We start from the raw sequence: 16,018 nt of genomic DNA on the forward strand, positions 1-16,018 counted from the left end.
ACTTTCATAATAAGGTTTGGATTTTCTAACCTTGTATATCTCTTTTTCCTGTTTATGTCCCCACTTCCTCCTCCTACAGGCATTAGGTCTCTGGCCGGAGATCCTGCCTTTTGGGGTTTTCTTCTTTGAATCTCAGTGTATTAAAAGGAAACCCAAACTGCAGTCAATACTATATAATTTTTTAAAAACACTGACGTGCTGGATTTCAATGCTTTTCTATTTTTCACAGTGCATGTGTATATATATACGTATATATGTGTGCATATATATCCCCCCCACGGGGATTGTATTTGCATAATATAACTTTCAAAAGGTGCAAAGTAAGAATAAACAGATAAAAACTTTCCTTCCACCCCTGACTCCCGCTTCCTTCCCCAGAGGCAAGCCCCGCGGTGCTGGTTCCCCATGTAGCCCTCCAGGAATTTTCTGGATATATAAGCTGATGTATACAGGCATTCCCCACCACCACTTCTCCTAAAACTGTCATCTTCTATGCACACTGGCCTTGTCCTCTTTCCTCCTCCACTTAACAATGTATCTTGGTGGTGGTTTGCAAGAGCACAGGAATGCCCATGTAATCTGGTTATTTTACAGAAGGGGAAACTGAGGCCCAGAGAGGTCTAGAACCCAGTTTTGAATCCCAGTTCAGACCTCCTTCTTCAAGTTGAAGGTGGAATCGGTAGGGATAAACTTTTCCTGCTCAGACACATCCTTTTACAAGGCTCCTTCACTGAGTGAAATGGAACTTAGGCCAAGATTTATTTGTTTGTCTTAGACGCTTCAGATTCTCAGAAGGAATACAGGAAACCAGCGCCGGCTCCGTCAGATGGCTGCCTTCCAGCTCAAACAGGGGTCTGGTCTGTTGAGCTCCTTCCAGCTCTGCCACAATAACTGTGTGGCCTTGGGTGGGTCACCTCCCCTCTTTACATCTCCCAGCTGGGATTTGTTGCTCTCTCTTCTGGGTTCCCACAACATGGTTTATAACCATTTCAACCGAACCCCCCACTTCCTCTTCTCACCCTTAAGTCATCTTTAGTTAACTGAACATTTATGATGTTCCGGAGCTGTGTCCAGCACTTGTCGTGTGTTGAAGTCTCAAAACAGTATTGAGAGGTAGGGAGAATTTTTTTTTATGAATAAGGAAACTGAGGCTGGCTCATGCTTGTAATCCCAGCACTTTGGGAGGCCAAGGTGTGCAGATTACTTGAAGTCAAGAGTTAGCCTGGGCAACATGGTAAGACCTTGTCTCAAACAAAACAAAACAAACACACACACTCCCGAGGCTTAAAGAGGCAAAAGAACTTCCCCTTCCCTTTTAAATCACACAGTTAGTTTGTGTTGAAGGCAGAAATCATACTGGGTCAGCTCTGCCAACTGCAGAGTTCCTGATGTAACCTATTGCTCCCTTGCACCTAGATATTGAAGTGTGAGATTAGGCATCCCAAAGAGGTTGGGCCCAGAGAGGGAAGGCAGATTGCCCAAAGACACACAGCTACTGGGGCTGAGCGGGAAGTGGAAGACATTTTAGGCTTTTTGGTTATTTATCATGTGCAGGATGTTGGTCGCATGGAGATGGATAGAGCACCTGCTGTTTGCTCCCAAGTTGCTCAGGGGATCTTCTCATGTGTACCATGGTCTGAGTCAGGTATTGACCAGTATTTTCCTGGCTTAGACCCTTGGTCCCTCCAGAGTGTTGAGCTTTAGCTAGGTGCCAGGCACAGTGCAGTCTGCACGTGTATTCTTCACAGCGACCTCAGGAAACAGGTACCCTTGTCCCATTTTACAGATGAGGAAACTGAGGCTTGGAGAGACGAAGGAGCAGCAGCCCTGGCACCAGATCTCTGGTCTGACCCAGCCTGTCACCCTAGCTATCCCACAGCTCTGTCTCCTTGGCTTGGGGACTGCAGGGCACTGTGAATGAGTGTGGGGGAAGGTAGTGTATAAATAATACTTACAATTATTATTATCAATGGGGTATTGGCACTGGAGGGCCCTCCTCAGGCCTGGGCAGGAAGAGTGGATGTCTGGACAGAGGCCCTTTCCCAGCCTTTCATCACCCAAAACAGAGCAGCTAAACTTCCTCAGACAGGAAGGTGACTCAGATATTCCTCCAGGAAAGTCCAAGTCCAACCTGGGATCCCAGAAAGTCCCGCTGGCCCTCCCAGCAGCTCCCTGGTTTCTCTCCACAGCACTGTCAGAGAGGGAAGGTCCCAGGTGATTTCTCTGGCAGGAAGACCCAGAGCTTTCAGCAGCTGAGGAACAATCAGAAAACATTTTTTAAAAATCTCAGTCCTGGGATCCCTAGATATGGGGAAACTGAGGCCAGGGAGAGGCAGTGGTTTATCCAAAGTCATATAGAAAGTCAGAGGGGGAGGCCAGTCCTATCTGGAACATGGAACGGCACTGGCCAAGGCTGCTGTGTGCCCAAGGCTGAGGACACTCCTGAGGCCCAGGGCCTGCCGGGAAGTGCTCCTGGCTCAGTGGGGAGCGAGGCCCTGGCTGGGTGAAAGCTGCATGGCACGTCCACTCTGTGCTGGAAGTGGCTCCCCAGTAGCTCAGAGGAGGACACACATGCTGGCGTGTGTGCACGTGGTGGGGACATATCAGGGCTCTCGACTGGGGTCTGGAAAGATGCATTTTGCTGGGTGAAGGGAGGAAGGGCATTCCTGTAGGAGGGAACAGCATGAGCTGAGGCTCCAAGGTGGGCGCTTTGCCCAGGGACTGTGAGGAGCAGTGGAATGTATAAGCTGAGAACGTGGATGTTGGCATCAGGATTCTGTGGAATCCTGGCTCTATCACTTGCACCTGTGCACTTTGGCAAGCATTCTAACCTCTTGGTGCCTCAGCTTCCTTCTCTGTTTTTTGTTTATTTGTTTTTGAGACAGAGTCTCCAGGCTGGAGTGCAATGGCGCGTCTTCACTCATTGCAACCTCCACCTCTCAGGCTCAAGCAATTCTCGTGTCTCAGCCTCTTGAGTAGCTGGGACTACAGGCAGGTGCCACCATGCCCGGCTAAATTTTTTGTATGTTTTGTAGAGACAGGTTTTCGCTGTGTTGGCCAGGCTGGTCTCGAACTCCTGACCTCAAGCAATCCACTGACCTTGGCCTCCCAAAGTGCTGGATTTATAGGTGTGAGCCACTGTGCCCAGCCTCAGTTTCCTTCTCTGTAAAATGGAGAGAAAAAGAGTACCTACCTCAAAAGATTTTTGTGATAATTAAATAAACGAATCAACATAAAAGACCTAAAGAGAGAAAGGCATATAGTTATAGTTATTCATTGCTATTTCAAAGACTGTATTCGAGCTCAGGGGGAGCTTCAGTGCAGTCCAGGACTAGACGTGGAGTCTCCTTCTGTGCTCTTACCTCTGTGCTCGGTTCCATCTTGCTGTTTTGGGGCTCCAAGAAACCCTCCCTGCAACCTCACCCAGTGTTGAAGACCCCTGAAGGGTGGTGTTAGAAACAAAAATGCTCATTCCTCGGTGCCACAAAGAAATAGCACTCGAACATAAATTTAATTTTCTCAGCAAGGCAATTTTTGCTTCTATAGAATGGTGCATCTCATAAATGGAACAATGGCAGGAGCACACCTGGCTATCTTATTCCTGACACAGGTAGCCCCTACTGCTGTGTCATTCCCCTATGGGCTAGGGTTGGACCACATAGTCTAAGCTAATTCTGACTGGCTATTTTATTTTTTTATTTTTTATTTTTATTTTTTGAGGCGGAGTCTTGCTCTATCACCAGGCTGGAGTGCAATGGCACAATCTTGGCTCACTGCAACCTCCGCCTCCTGGATTCAAGCGATTCTTCCGCCTCAGCCTCCCGAGTAGCTGGGACCACAGGCACGTGCCACCATGCCCGGCTATTTTTTGTATTTTTAGTAGAGACGAGGTTTCACCATGTTGGCCAGGATGGTCTCGATCTCTTGACCTCGTGATCCGCCCGCTTCGGCCTCCCAAAGTGCTGGGATTACAGGCGTGAGCCACCGCGCCCGGCCGGACTGGCTATTTTAAAGAGAGCAGGGGTACAAGCCTGAGTGGCAGTGTGGGTAGTTTGGTGGGAAGGGCAGTCACAGAACAGGTGACTCAGGATGATCCAGGACAGAGCAAGTGATGAAGGGAACAGATGTGAACTACTGATGAGAGCTGGCGGGAAAGTTATTTGCTGAAACTAGAGGCCAGGGGGCGAAGAGAACCAGGAAGTTAAACTTTAAAACGGAGAATCAAAGAATAAGAAAGCTGAACATACTGACATACTGATTTTCCAAGAGAAAATTGGAGCTCACTCTAATAGTATGCAGAAGGGGCAATCTGGGAAAAGGGCTTGTGGAACTTTTGGAAAATTCCCAGCTTTGGGATTGGGATCCAACCCTAGAGGTTAGGACTAGAGGGAGGAAGATTCTCTAGGAAGGTGGGAGTCAAGGAAGGGGGGCTGTCCCAGATGGAGCAGAGAGACACCCCCACACCCTGCAGGGGCCCTCTTGCCTCAGTGCTCTGGAAGGACAGGTCCTCTGGAGAGGGAGATCACGAATTTACAGGCATTTGTAACAGAAAGAATTTGCCTGGGCCTCTCAGGCAGGGACACAGAATGCCCAGAAACAACTAGGCTGGGAATAGCAGGGGAGAGCAGAGTGGCACTGGGGGCTCCTTGAGCAGCTCAGCCTCCTGCCCTGGTCTGGGAGTCCTCTGTCCCTCTGACACAGAACCTCCTGCTTCTTGTGGCTGGCGCTCTGCCATGTTTGTGACCCAGCTGCTCTCTGGGTCTGCATCTTTTTCTCAGGTGGCTGCTGCTACGTTCTCCTTAGGTCAGCTGCGGCTCGCACTTCCTCACATCCTCCCCTGTGGATGGCTCCAGTTTCTGCTTTCCCTGGGGTGGGGCGGGGGATGGTGTCTTGGCTTCTGTGCCATTCCCTTCCCCTGTCAGAAGCACAGCAGGGGTCGGGCGTGGTGGCTCACACCTGTAATGTCAGAAGCACTTTGGGAGGCCGAGGAGGGCAGATCACCCAAGGTCAGGAGTTTGAGACTGGCCTTGACAACTGGCGAAACCCCGTCTCTACTAGAAATGCAAAAATTTGCTGGGCATGATAGTGGGTGCCTTTAATTCCAGCTAGTCAGTAGGCTGAGGCAGGAAAATTGCTTGAACCAGGGAGGTGAAGTTTGCAGTGAGCCGAGACTGGGCCACTGCACTCCAGCCTAGGTGACAGAGCAAGACTCTGTTTCGAAAAAAAAGGAAAGTATTTACAATTGTAAATAGTGCTGCAAAAAACATATGTGTGCATGTGTCTTTATAGGAGAATGATTTATAATCCTTTGGGTATATTCCCAGTTGATAAACTGGATAAAGAAAATGTGACATATACACACTATAGAATACTATGCAACCATAAAACAGAATGAGATCATGTTCTTTTCAGGGACATGGATGAAACTGGAAGCCATCATTCTCGGTAAACTAACACAGGAACAGAAAACCAAACACCACATGTTCTCACTCATAAGTGGAGTTGAACAATGAGAACACATGGACACAGGGAGGGGAACATAACACACTGGGGCCTGTCAGGGGTTGGGGGAGAGGGGAGGGAGAGCATTAGGACAAATACTTAATGCATGTGGGGCTTAAAACCTAGATGACAGGTTGATAGGTGCAGCAAACCACCGTAGCACATGTATACCTACGTAACCTGCACATTCTGCACATGTAACCTGGAACTTAAAGTAAAAAAAAAAAAAAAAAAAAAAAGAAGCACAGCAGGGGTGAGTTAGAGGGGCTGGCAACCCTAACACATTCTTCCAGAGGAGTGCCTTCCCAACGATTATCTTTTCAACCAAGTAATGACTTAATATCTAATTTATTTATGTAATATAACACTAGAGGTAAAAGCCAGTGCAATAAGTCAAGCAGAAGAAATAAAAGTCATGGGATTAAGGGGAAAAACAAAAATTCATTACTAATATTATTATTATGAGACAGGGTCTTGTTCTGTCACCTGGGATGGAGTGCAGTGGTGCAGTCATGGCTCACCACAGCCTCAAATTTCTGGGCTCAACCAATCCTCCTGCCTCAGCCACTGAAGTACCTGGGACTACAGGCTGATCTTGAACACCTGGGCTCAAGAGTTCCTCCCGCCTTGGCCTCCCAAAATGCTGGGATTACAGGGGCAAGCCACCACACTCAGATCTAAACTATTATTATTTACACAACATGATTAGGTACAGAGAAATTTCCAATAAGTCTTCAGACAAGCTATTGGAATCAAGTGAATTTCTGCAGAAGTTGATCTTAGTTGAAAAAGAGAGAAAAAACAAACAAAAATAAGTGAATTTGGAATTCCTGCTGCATCCAAAGTTAATCTTTAAAAGTAATTATATTTGGTTGGATGCGGGCCTGTAGTCCTAGCACTTTGGGAGGCTGAGGTGGGTGGATCACGAGGTCAGGAGTTCGAGACCAGCCTGACCAAGATGGTGAAACCTTGTCTCTACTAAAATTACAAAAATTAGCCAGGTGTGGTGGCACGCGCCTATAATCCCAGCTACTCGGGGGCCTGAGGCAGAATTGCTTAAACCCGGGAAGCGGAGGTTACAGTCAGCCACGATCACACCAATGCACTCCAGCTTGGGTGACAGAGTGAGACTCCATCTCAAAAAAAAAAAAAGTTAATTACATTTTTATAAATAAGCAACATACATAGACATTTACATTTAAAAATGAAACAAACATTTGAACTAAAAACTTAAAGTGCTCTATAATAGAATAAATGATGAAAAATCTAGAAATAGACTTTTCACAAGATGGCACCAAAGGCAAAGAAGGAAGCTCCTACCCCTCTTACAACTGAAGCCAAATTGAAGGCTTTGAAGGCCAAGAAGGCAGTGCTGAAAGGTGTCCACAGCCACAAAACAAAGGAAGATCCGCACATCACCAACCTTCCTGTGGCCCAAGATGCTGTGACTCCGGAGGCAGCCCAAATATCCTCGGAAGAGCACCTCCAGGAGAAACAAGCTGTACCACCATGCTATCATCAAGTTTCTACTGACTACTAAATCTGCCACGAAGAAGACAGAAGACAAGAACACACTTGTGTTCGTTGTGGATGTTAAAGCCAACAAGCACCAGATGAAACAGGCCATGAAGAAGCTCTAAGACACTGATGTGGCCAAGGTCAACACCCTGATTAGGCTTGATGGGTAGAAGAAGGCATATGTTTGACTGGCTCCTAATTATGATGCTTTGGATATTGCCGACAAAGTTAGCTTAAAGACATGTATCCAAAATACATAGAATACTTACACACGTGCCACTGCACCTGGCCAATACATTTTTTCAATGCTTAGATTTCCTTAATGACATCTTGTAAAGTTTTTAATTTTGATGAGATACAATTTATCAATTTTTAAAATTCTATGGATTGTGCTTTTGCTGTCATATCTAAGAAATCTTTGCCTAACCCAAGGTCACAACAATTTTCTTCTAAACATTTTACAGTTTTAACTCTAGTTCTCTGATCCAGTTTTAGTTTAATTTTGCCTGTGGTGTGATAAAGGGATCTAACTTTATTCTTAGGCACATGGATATTCATTGTTCCACATCATTTGTTGAAAAGACTATTCTTTTTCTTCTGCATTGCCTTAGCTTCTTTGTTGAAAATCAATTGACATCAATATTAAGGGCGTATTTCTGGGCTTCCACTTCTGTTCCATTGATCTGTATGTCTGTCCTTATTCAGTGCCACATTCTTTTGACTACTGTAGATCTACAGTAAGTTTTGAAATTGGGAAATTATGTCTTCTAAGTTTGTTATTCTTTTTCAAGATTGTTTTTGCTATTCTAGGCCTTTTGTCTTTTAGTATACATTTTAGAAAGAGCTAGTCGATTTTTGCAAAAAAAAAAAAAGCCTCCTTGGATTTTGAGAAGGATTGAATTGGCTCTGTAGATCAAATAGAGGAGAAATTCCTTATTAATAATGAGTCTTCTGATTCATAGACAGAGAATGTCTATTTATTTAGACATTCGTTAATTTCTCTCAGCAAAGATTTGTAATTTTCAGTATAAAAATATTGCAAGTCTGTTAAATTTATTCCAAAGTTTTTTGGTTTTTTGGTTTATTTGTTTGTTTTTTGAGGCAGAGTCTCACTCTGTCATCCAGGCTGGAGTGCAGTGGCGTGATCTCGGCTCATTGCAACCTCTGCCTCCCGGGTTCAAGCGATTCTCGTGCCTCAGCCTCCTGAGTAGCTGGGATTACAGGTATGCACCACCACGTGTGACTGATTTTTGTATTTTTAGTAGAGATGGGGTTTCACCATGTTGGCCAGATGGTCTCGAACTCTTGAACTCTAGTGATCTGCCCGCCTCAGCCTCCCAAAGTGCTGGGATTACAAGCATGAGCCACCACACCCAGCCCCAAAGTATTTTATACTTTTGATATTATTGTGAATAGAGTTGTTTTAGTAATCGTATTTTTGATTATTCATGAGTAGTATATATAAATACAATTGATTTTTTCATATTGATCTTCTATCCTGCAACCTTGTTCTACTTCTTTTTTTTTTTTGAAGTGGAGTCTCCTCTGTCACCCAGGCTGGTGTGCAGTGGCGCAATCTCAACTCACTGCAACCTCTGCCTCCGGGGTTAAAGTGATTCTCCTGCCTCAGCCTCCTGAGTAGCTGGGATTACAGGTGTCCACCACTACACCCAACTCATTTTTGTATTTTTAGTAAGGATGGGGCTTCACCATGTTGTCCAGGCTGGTCTCAAACTCCTGACCTCAAGTGATTTGCCGGCCTTGGCCTCCCAAAGTGCTGGAATTACAGGCATGAGCCACCACGCCCGGCCCGCCTTCATTGTTTAGTAGGCTTGTTTGTAGTTCTTTCAGGATTTTCTATGTATAAGATGACATCATCTGTAAATGGGAAAAGTTCTTCCTTTCTGACCTGCCTGCCTTTTTTGTTGCCTAATTGCCTGGTTAGAATCTCCAATAACATGTTGAATAGACATGATCAATAAGACATTCTCATTTTATTCCTGATCTTAGGGGAAAATCATTCAGTCTTTTACCACTAAGACTGATGTTAGTAGTTTTTCATAGATGCATTTTTATCAGCTTGAGGTCGCTTCTATTCCTAGTTTTTGAGTTTTTTTTTTTTTTTTTTTTTAATCTTGAAAGGTGTGGGAGACAGAATCTTGCTCTGTCGTCCAGGCTGGAGTGCAGTGGCGCGATCTCTGCTCACTGCAACCTCTGCCTCCTGGGTTCAAGTGATTCTCCTGACCTCAGGTGATCCAGCCGCCTCAGCCTCCCAAAGTGTTGGGATTACAGGTGTGAGCCACTGCGCCCTGCCCTGATTTTGTTAATTTGTATCTTCTCTCTTTTATTTGTGGTAAGTCTAGTTAAAGGTTTGCCAGTTTTGTTGGTATTGTCAGAGAACCAACCTTTGGTTTCATCAATTTTCCTTGATTTTCTATTCTCTATTTCATTTATTTCCATTTTAATCTAAATGATTTCATTCCCTCAGCTTGCTTTGGGTTTACTTTGCTCTTTTTTTTTAAATTTTTTTTTGAGATGGAGTCTCACTCTGTCACCCAGGCTGGAGTGCAGTGATACGATCTCAGCTCACTGCAACTTCTGCCTCCCGGGTTCAAGCAATTCTCCTGCCTCAGCCTCCCAAGAAGCTGGGACTACAGGTGCGTGCCACTATGCCCGGTAATATTTTCTTTTTAGTAGAGACAGAGTTTTACCATGTTGGTTAGGCTGGTCTTGAACTCCTGACCTCAGGTGATCTGCTCACCTTGGTCTCCCAATGTGCTGGGGTTATAGATGTGAGCCACTGTGCCCGGTGGCTCTTTTTAAAAATTAATTTCTTAAGGTAGAATGTTAGATTATTGATTTGAAGTCTTTCTCCCTCTTTTTTTTTTTTTTTCCGAGACAGAGTTTTGCTCTGGAGTGCAGTGGTGCGATCTTGGCTCACTGCAACCTCCGCCTCCTGGGTTCAAGCGATTCTCCCGCCTCAGCCTCACAAGTAGCTGGGATTACAGGTGCCTGCCACCACGCTCAGCTAATTTTTGTATTTTTGGTAGAGTTGGAGTTTCACCATGTTGACCAGGCTGGTTTCGGATTCCTGACCTCAGGTGATCCGCCCGCCTCGGCCCTCCAAAGTGCTGGGATTACAGGCATGAGCCACCATGCCTGGCTGTCTTTCTCTCTCTTGATATAGACATTATGAGGAAGCTGTAGCTGTATCCTATAAGTTGTGGTGTGTTGTGTTTTTGTTTCATTTATCTCAAGTCTCTAATTTTCCCTATGATTTCTTTTTACCCACTAACTATTTAGGATTTTTTAGTTTATTTTTCACATATTTGTGGATTTCTAAAACGTCCTTCTGTTATTTCTTTCCATTGTGGTTGGAAAACATGCTTTGGATGATTTCATTCCTTTAAGATTTATTGAGGCTTGTTTTATGGCTAACATATGGTATATCCTGAAGAATTTTTCATGCACCTTTCAGTAGAATATGGAACACTCTACCCAACAATAACAGATTGTTGGATAGAGTGTCCCATAGATGTCTGTAAGATATAGTTTTATTTTTTTTTGAGACAGGGTCTTGCTCTGTTGCCCAGGCTGGAGTGTGGAGTGCAGTGACAAGGTCATAGCTCATTGCAGCCTCAAGCTCTTGGACTCGAGCAATCCTCCCACTTCAGCACCCCAAATAGCTGTGACTACAGGCACACACCACCATGTCTGGCTAATTTTACAACGTTTAGTAGAGATAGGGTCTCACTGTGTTGTCCAGGTTGGTCTCAAACTCCTGAACTCAAGCGATCCTTTGGCCTTGACCTCCCAAAGTATTGGACTTGAGCCACTAAGCCTAACAGATCTAGTTGTTAATGTGTTCAAGTCTTCTATTATTGATCTAGCTAGTTCTATTCATTATTGGGTATTGAGGTCTCCAACAATTATTGTTTTCTTTCTTTCTTTTTTTTTTTTTTGAGACAAAGTCTCCCTCTGTCACCCAGGCTGGAGTTCAGTGGTGTAATCTAGGTTCACTGTAACTCTGCCTCTCAGGTTCAAGCAATTCTCCTGTCTCAGCCTCTTGAGTAGATGGAATTATAGGTGCCCGTTGTTGGCCAGGCTGGTCTTGAACTCCTGACTTCAGGTGATCCACCCACCTTGGCCTCCCAAAGTGCTGGGATTGCAAGCGTGAGCCACCATGCCTAGCCAACAGCTGTTAATCTTATTGAGGATCCTTTGTCTGTGATGACTGGGTTTTCTCTTGCTGCTCTCAAGATTCTCTCTTTAACTGTCTTTCTAAGGGTTTACAATGATGTGTATACGTGATTATCTCTTTGAGTTTATCTTACTTGAAGTTCATTGAGATTCTTTTTTTCCCTAACTCGACTTCACACTGAGAGATTCTGAAATGTGAGGATTAATGTTACTCATTAAGTTTGGAAAGCTTTCAGCCATTGTCTTTTCAAATATTTTTTCTACTGTTTTCTCTTTTCTCCTTCTGGGACTCCCACAACACATATGTCGGTATGCTTGATAGCATAACACAAGTCTCTGAGGCTCTGTACACATTTTTCATTCCCTGCCCTCTACCATTTTATTGACTGGATAGTCTTTCTTTCTTTTTTTCTTTTTCTTTTTTTCCTGAGACGGAACCTCACTGTGTTGCCCAGGCTGGAACGCAGTGGTACAAGCTTGGCTCACTGCAACCTCCACCTCTGGGATTCAAGCGATTCTCCCACTTCAGCCTCTGAGTAGTATCTGGGATTACAGGCTTGCACCACCACGCCCAGCTATTTTTTGTGTGTGTTTTTAGCAGAGATGGGGTTTCACCACATTGACCAGACTGGTCCTGAACTCCTGACCTCAGGTGATGTGCCTGCCTTGGCCTCCCAAAGTGCTGGGATTACAAGTATGAGCCACTGTGCCTGGCCAAGACCAGATAATCTTAACTAACCTATCTTCAAGTTCACAAATTCTTCCTTCTGCCAGCTCAAAGCTGCTTTGGAGCCCTTCCAGTGATTTTTTTTTTATTTCACTTATATTTTTCAACTCCAGACTTTGTTTGTTTCTTATTTTACAATTTCTGTCTCTTTATTGGTGTTCTCTATTGGTGAGACATTGTTTGTATACTTTAATTCTTTAGACATGGTTTCCTTTTATTCATTGAACATATTTATAATAGTTGATTTAAAGATGTTGTCTCAGAGTCCAGTGTTTGGACTTCCATGGGAGACAGCTTCTATTGACTACTCTTCCTCACCTAATGCATGGGTCATAAGTTCCCATTTTTTGGTATGTCTCCAAAATTTTTTAATTAAAAACTGGAAATTTAAAATGATATAACATGTTATCAAGCAGGGTCCCATGGAAATAAAAAACAAATAAAATGATATAACATGAAAACTCTGGAAATCAGATCCCGCCTTCCCAGATGCTTGTTATGAACTGAATGTTTGTGTCTCCAAAAATCCACGTTGAAACTCTAAGCCCCGGTGTGGCTGTATTTGGTGACGGAGCCTCTAAGGAAGTAACTGAGGTTAAACAGGTCATAAGTGTGGGGCCTTGATCTGACAGGATTAGTATCCTCATCGGGAAGAGATGCCAGATGGTTCAATCTACTAGTGTTAGATACACTTGCATTGTTGTGTGAGCAGTATCTAGAACATTTTCATTTTGCAAAATGAAACTCTATGCCCATAAGCAGCTCCCCATTCCCTCATCCCCCACAGCCTTTAGCAACCACCATTGTACTTTCTGTCTCTGTGAATTTGGCTACTCTAGTTGCATCACATGAGGGGAACTATACAGTATTTGCCCTTTTGAGACTGGCTTATTTTACTTGGCATAATGTTCTTGAGGTCATCCATGTTGTGGTATGTGTGGGAATTTCCTTCCTTTTTTTTTTTTTTTTTTTTTGAGATAGAGTTTCGCTTTTGTTACCCAGGCTGGAGTGCAATGGCTTGATCTCGGCTCACCGCAACCTCCGCCTCCTGGGTTCAAGCAATTCTCCCACCTCAGCCTCCTGAGTAGCTGGGACTACAGGCTGCGCCACCATGCCCAGCTAATTTTTGTGTTTTTAGTAGAGACGGGATTTCACTATGTTGACCAGGATGGTCTTGATCTCTTGACCTCATGATCCACCCACCTTGGCCTCCCAAAGTGCCGGGATTATAGGCGTGAGCCACCGTGCCCAGCCTTTTCCTTTTTAATGAATAGTATTCAATTTGTGTATATGCCACATCTGGTTTATGCATTCATCTGTGGATGGACACTTGAGTTGCTTCAACCTCTTGACTGTTTTGAAAACTGACACAGTCTACTCAGGAGGCTGAGGCAGGAGAATTGCCTGAAACCAGGAGGCAGAGGTTGCGGTGAGCCGAGATCGCGCCATTGCACTCCAGCCTGGGTAACAAGAGCGAAACTCCATCTCAAAAAAAAAGAAAAGAAAAAAAGAAAACTGACACAGTGAAGATGAATGTGCAGATATCTGTTCAAGATCCCGCTTTCAATTCTTCTGGATATATATCAAAAAACAGAATGTCTGGGTCACATAGTAATTCTACTTTTAATTTTTCAGGAACCACCATACTGTTTTCCATAGTGGCTATACCATTTTATATTTCTATCAACAGTGAACAAGAGTTCCAATCCCACATTCTGGCCATCACTTGTTATTTTCTGTCTTTTTTTTAAATTAGTCATCCTAATGGGTATGGGTTGATATTTGTCTTGATTTGTAGTTTCCTAATGATTAATGATGTTAAATGCTTTTTCATCTTGGCTGTTTGTATATCTTTTATGAGAAAATACCTATTAAAGTCCTTTGCTCATTTTAAAATTGGGTTATTTCTCTTTTTCTTATTGTGTTGTAGGAGTTCCTCATATATATATAAAATATATAAATATATATAATATATATACACACACACACACACACACACACACACACACATATTTTTTTTGAAACAGGGTCTCACTCTGTCACCCAGGCTGGAGTGCCGTGTCCGATCTCAGCTTACCACTGCGTCTACCTCCTCGATTTAAGCGATTCTCCTGCTTCAGTCTCCCAAGTAGCTGGGATTACAGGCACCATAACACCTGCCTAATTTTTTGTATTTTTAGTAGAGATAGGGGTTCACCGTGTTGGCTAGGCTGGTCTCAAACTCCTGACTTCAAGTGAACCACCCGCATTGGCCTCCCAAAGTTTGGGGATTACAGGCGTGAGCCACGGCACCCGGCCAAGTTCCTCATATATTTTGGATATTAACCCTGGATATGAAATTACAAATATAGTCTCTCATTCTGTAGGTTGTCTTTTCACTCTTGATTGTGTCATTTGATGCATGGAAGTTTTAGATTTTGATGTAGTTTAATTGATCTATTTTTATTTTTGTTGCCTGTTCTTTTGGGATGATATCCAGAAAATCCTTGCCAAGTCTGATGTCATGAAACTTTCTTGTATGTTTTCATCTAAAAGTTTCATAGTTTATTTTTTACATTTAGGTTTTTGATCCATTTTGAGTTAATTTTTGTATATGGTATATAAAGGATCTAACTTTATTTTTGTGTGTGTGGATATTCGGTTCTCCCACACCATTTGTTGAAGAGACTGTCCTTTCTCCATTGTGTAGTCTCTGTACTTCCATCAAAGCTCATTTGACCCTATGAACAAGAGTTTATTTCTGGGCTCTCTCTTTTGTTCCATCCATTTATATGTATGTCTTTATACTGGTACCACACTGCCTTGATGACTGTTGCTTTGCAGTATGTTTTTTATTAATTAATAAAATTTTTATTTATTTATTATTATTTTTTGTAGAGATGGGGTCTCTCTTTGTTGCCCAGGCTGGCCTCAAACTCCGGGCCTCAAGCAATCCTCCCACTTTGGCCTCTCAAAGTGTTGGGGTTATAAACATGAGCCACCCTGCCTAGGCTGTAGTATGTTTTTAAGTCAGAAAGTGTGAGGTTTACACCTTTGTTTTTCTCTTTCAATATTATTTTGGCAATTTGGGTTCTCTTGAGTTTCCATATACATTTTAGAATGGTTTTTAAAAAATGATGTTGAGATTTTGATAGGGATTGGATTAAATCTGTAGATTGCTTTGGTTAGTATTGACCTCTTAACAATATTAAGTCTTTTGATCCATGAACATAAGGATGTCTTTCCATTTATTTGTGACTTTATTTCTTTCAAAACATTTGTAGTTTTCAACATATAAGCCTTTCACCTTCTTGGTTAGGTTAGGTTTATTCCTATGTATCTTATTATTTTTGATGCTATTGTAAATGGAATTATTTTCTTAATTTTATTTTCAGATTGTTAACTGTTAGTGTGTTGAGATGCAATTTTTTTTTTTGTAGACAAGGTCTGGCTCTGTCACCCGGGTTGGAGTGCAGTGGTGTGATCTTGGCTCACTGCAACCTCGGCCTCCCAGGCTCAAAACATCCTCCTGCCTCAGCCTCCCAAGTAGCTGGGACCACAAGTGCGTGCCATCACACTCAGTGAATTTTTGTATTTTTTCTAGGGACAAGGTTTCGCCATGTTGCCCAGGCTGGTCTCAAACTTGTAAGCTCAAGTGATCCATCTGCCTCGGCCTTCTGAAGTGCTGGAATTACAGGCATGAGCCATTGCACCCGGCTGTAATTGATTTTTATGTGTTCATTTTGTGTCCTGCAACTTTACTGAATTGTTTATTAGTTCTAATAGTATTTTTAAGGGTTGAAATTTTTAGGGTTTGCTACATGTAAAATCATGTCATCTGCAAATAGAGATACTTTTACTTCTTCATTTCCAATACGGATGCCTTTTATTTCTCTTTCTTGCCTAATTGCTCTGGCTAGGATTCTGGTACTATGTTATTAGGAGTGGTGAAACCAGGCAGTCTTACTTGTTCCTGGTTTTAGAGAACAAGCTTTCAGTCTTTCACCAATAGGTTTTTTTAAATCTGTACATAACTATGTTTAGGTAGTTTTCTTCTATTCCTGGATTGTTGTGTATTTCTCCATTGTTTTT

The sequence above is a fragment of the Aotus nancymaae genome, unplaced genomic scaffold, assembly GCF_030222135.1.
Source record: "Aotus nancymaae isolate 86718 unplaced genomic scaffold, 86718_ANA_hifiasm-v0.15.2.pri h1tg000030l, whole genome shotgun sequence".
Classification (NCBI taxonomy): domain Eukaryota; kingdom Metazoa; phylum Chordata; class Mammalia; order Primates; family Aotidae; genus Aotus; species Aotus nancymaae.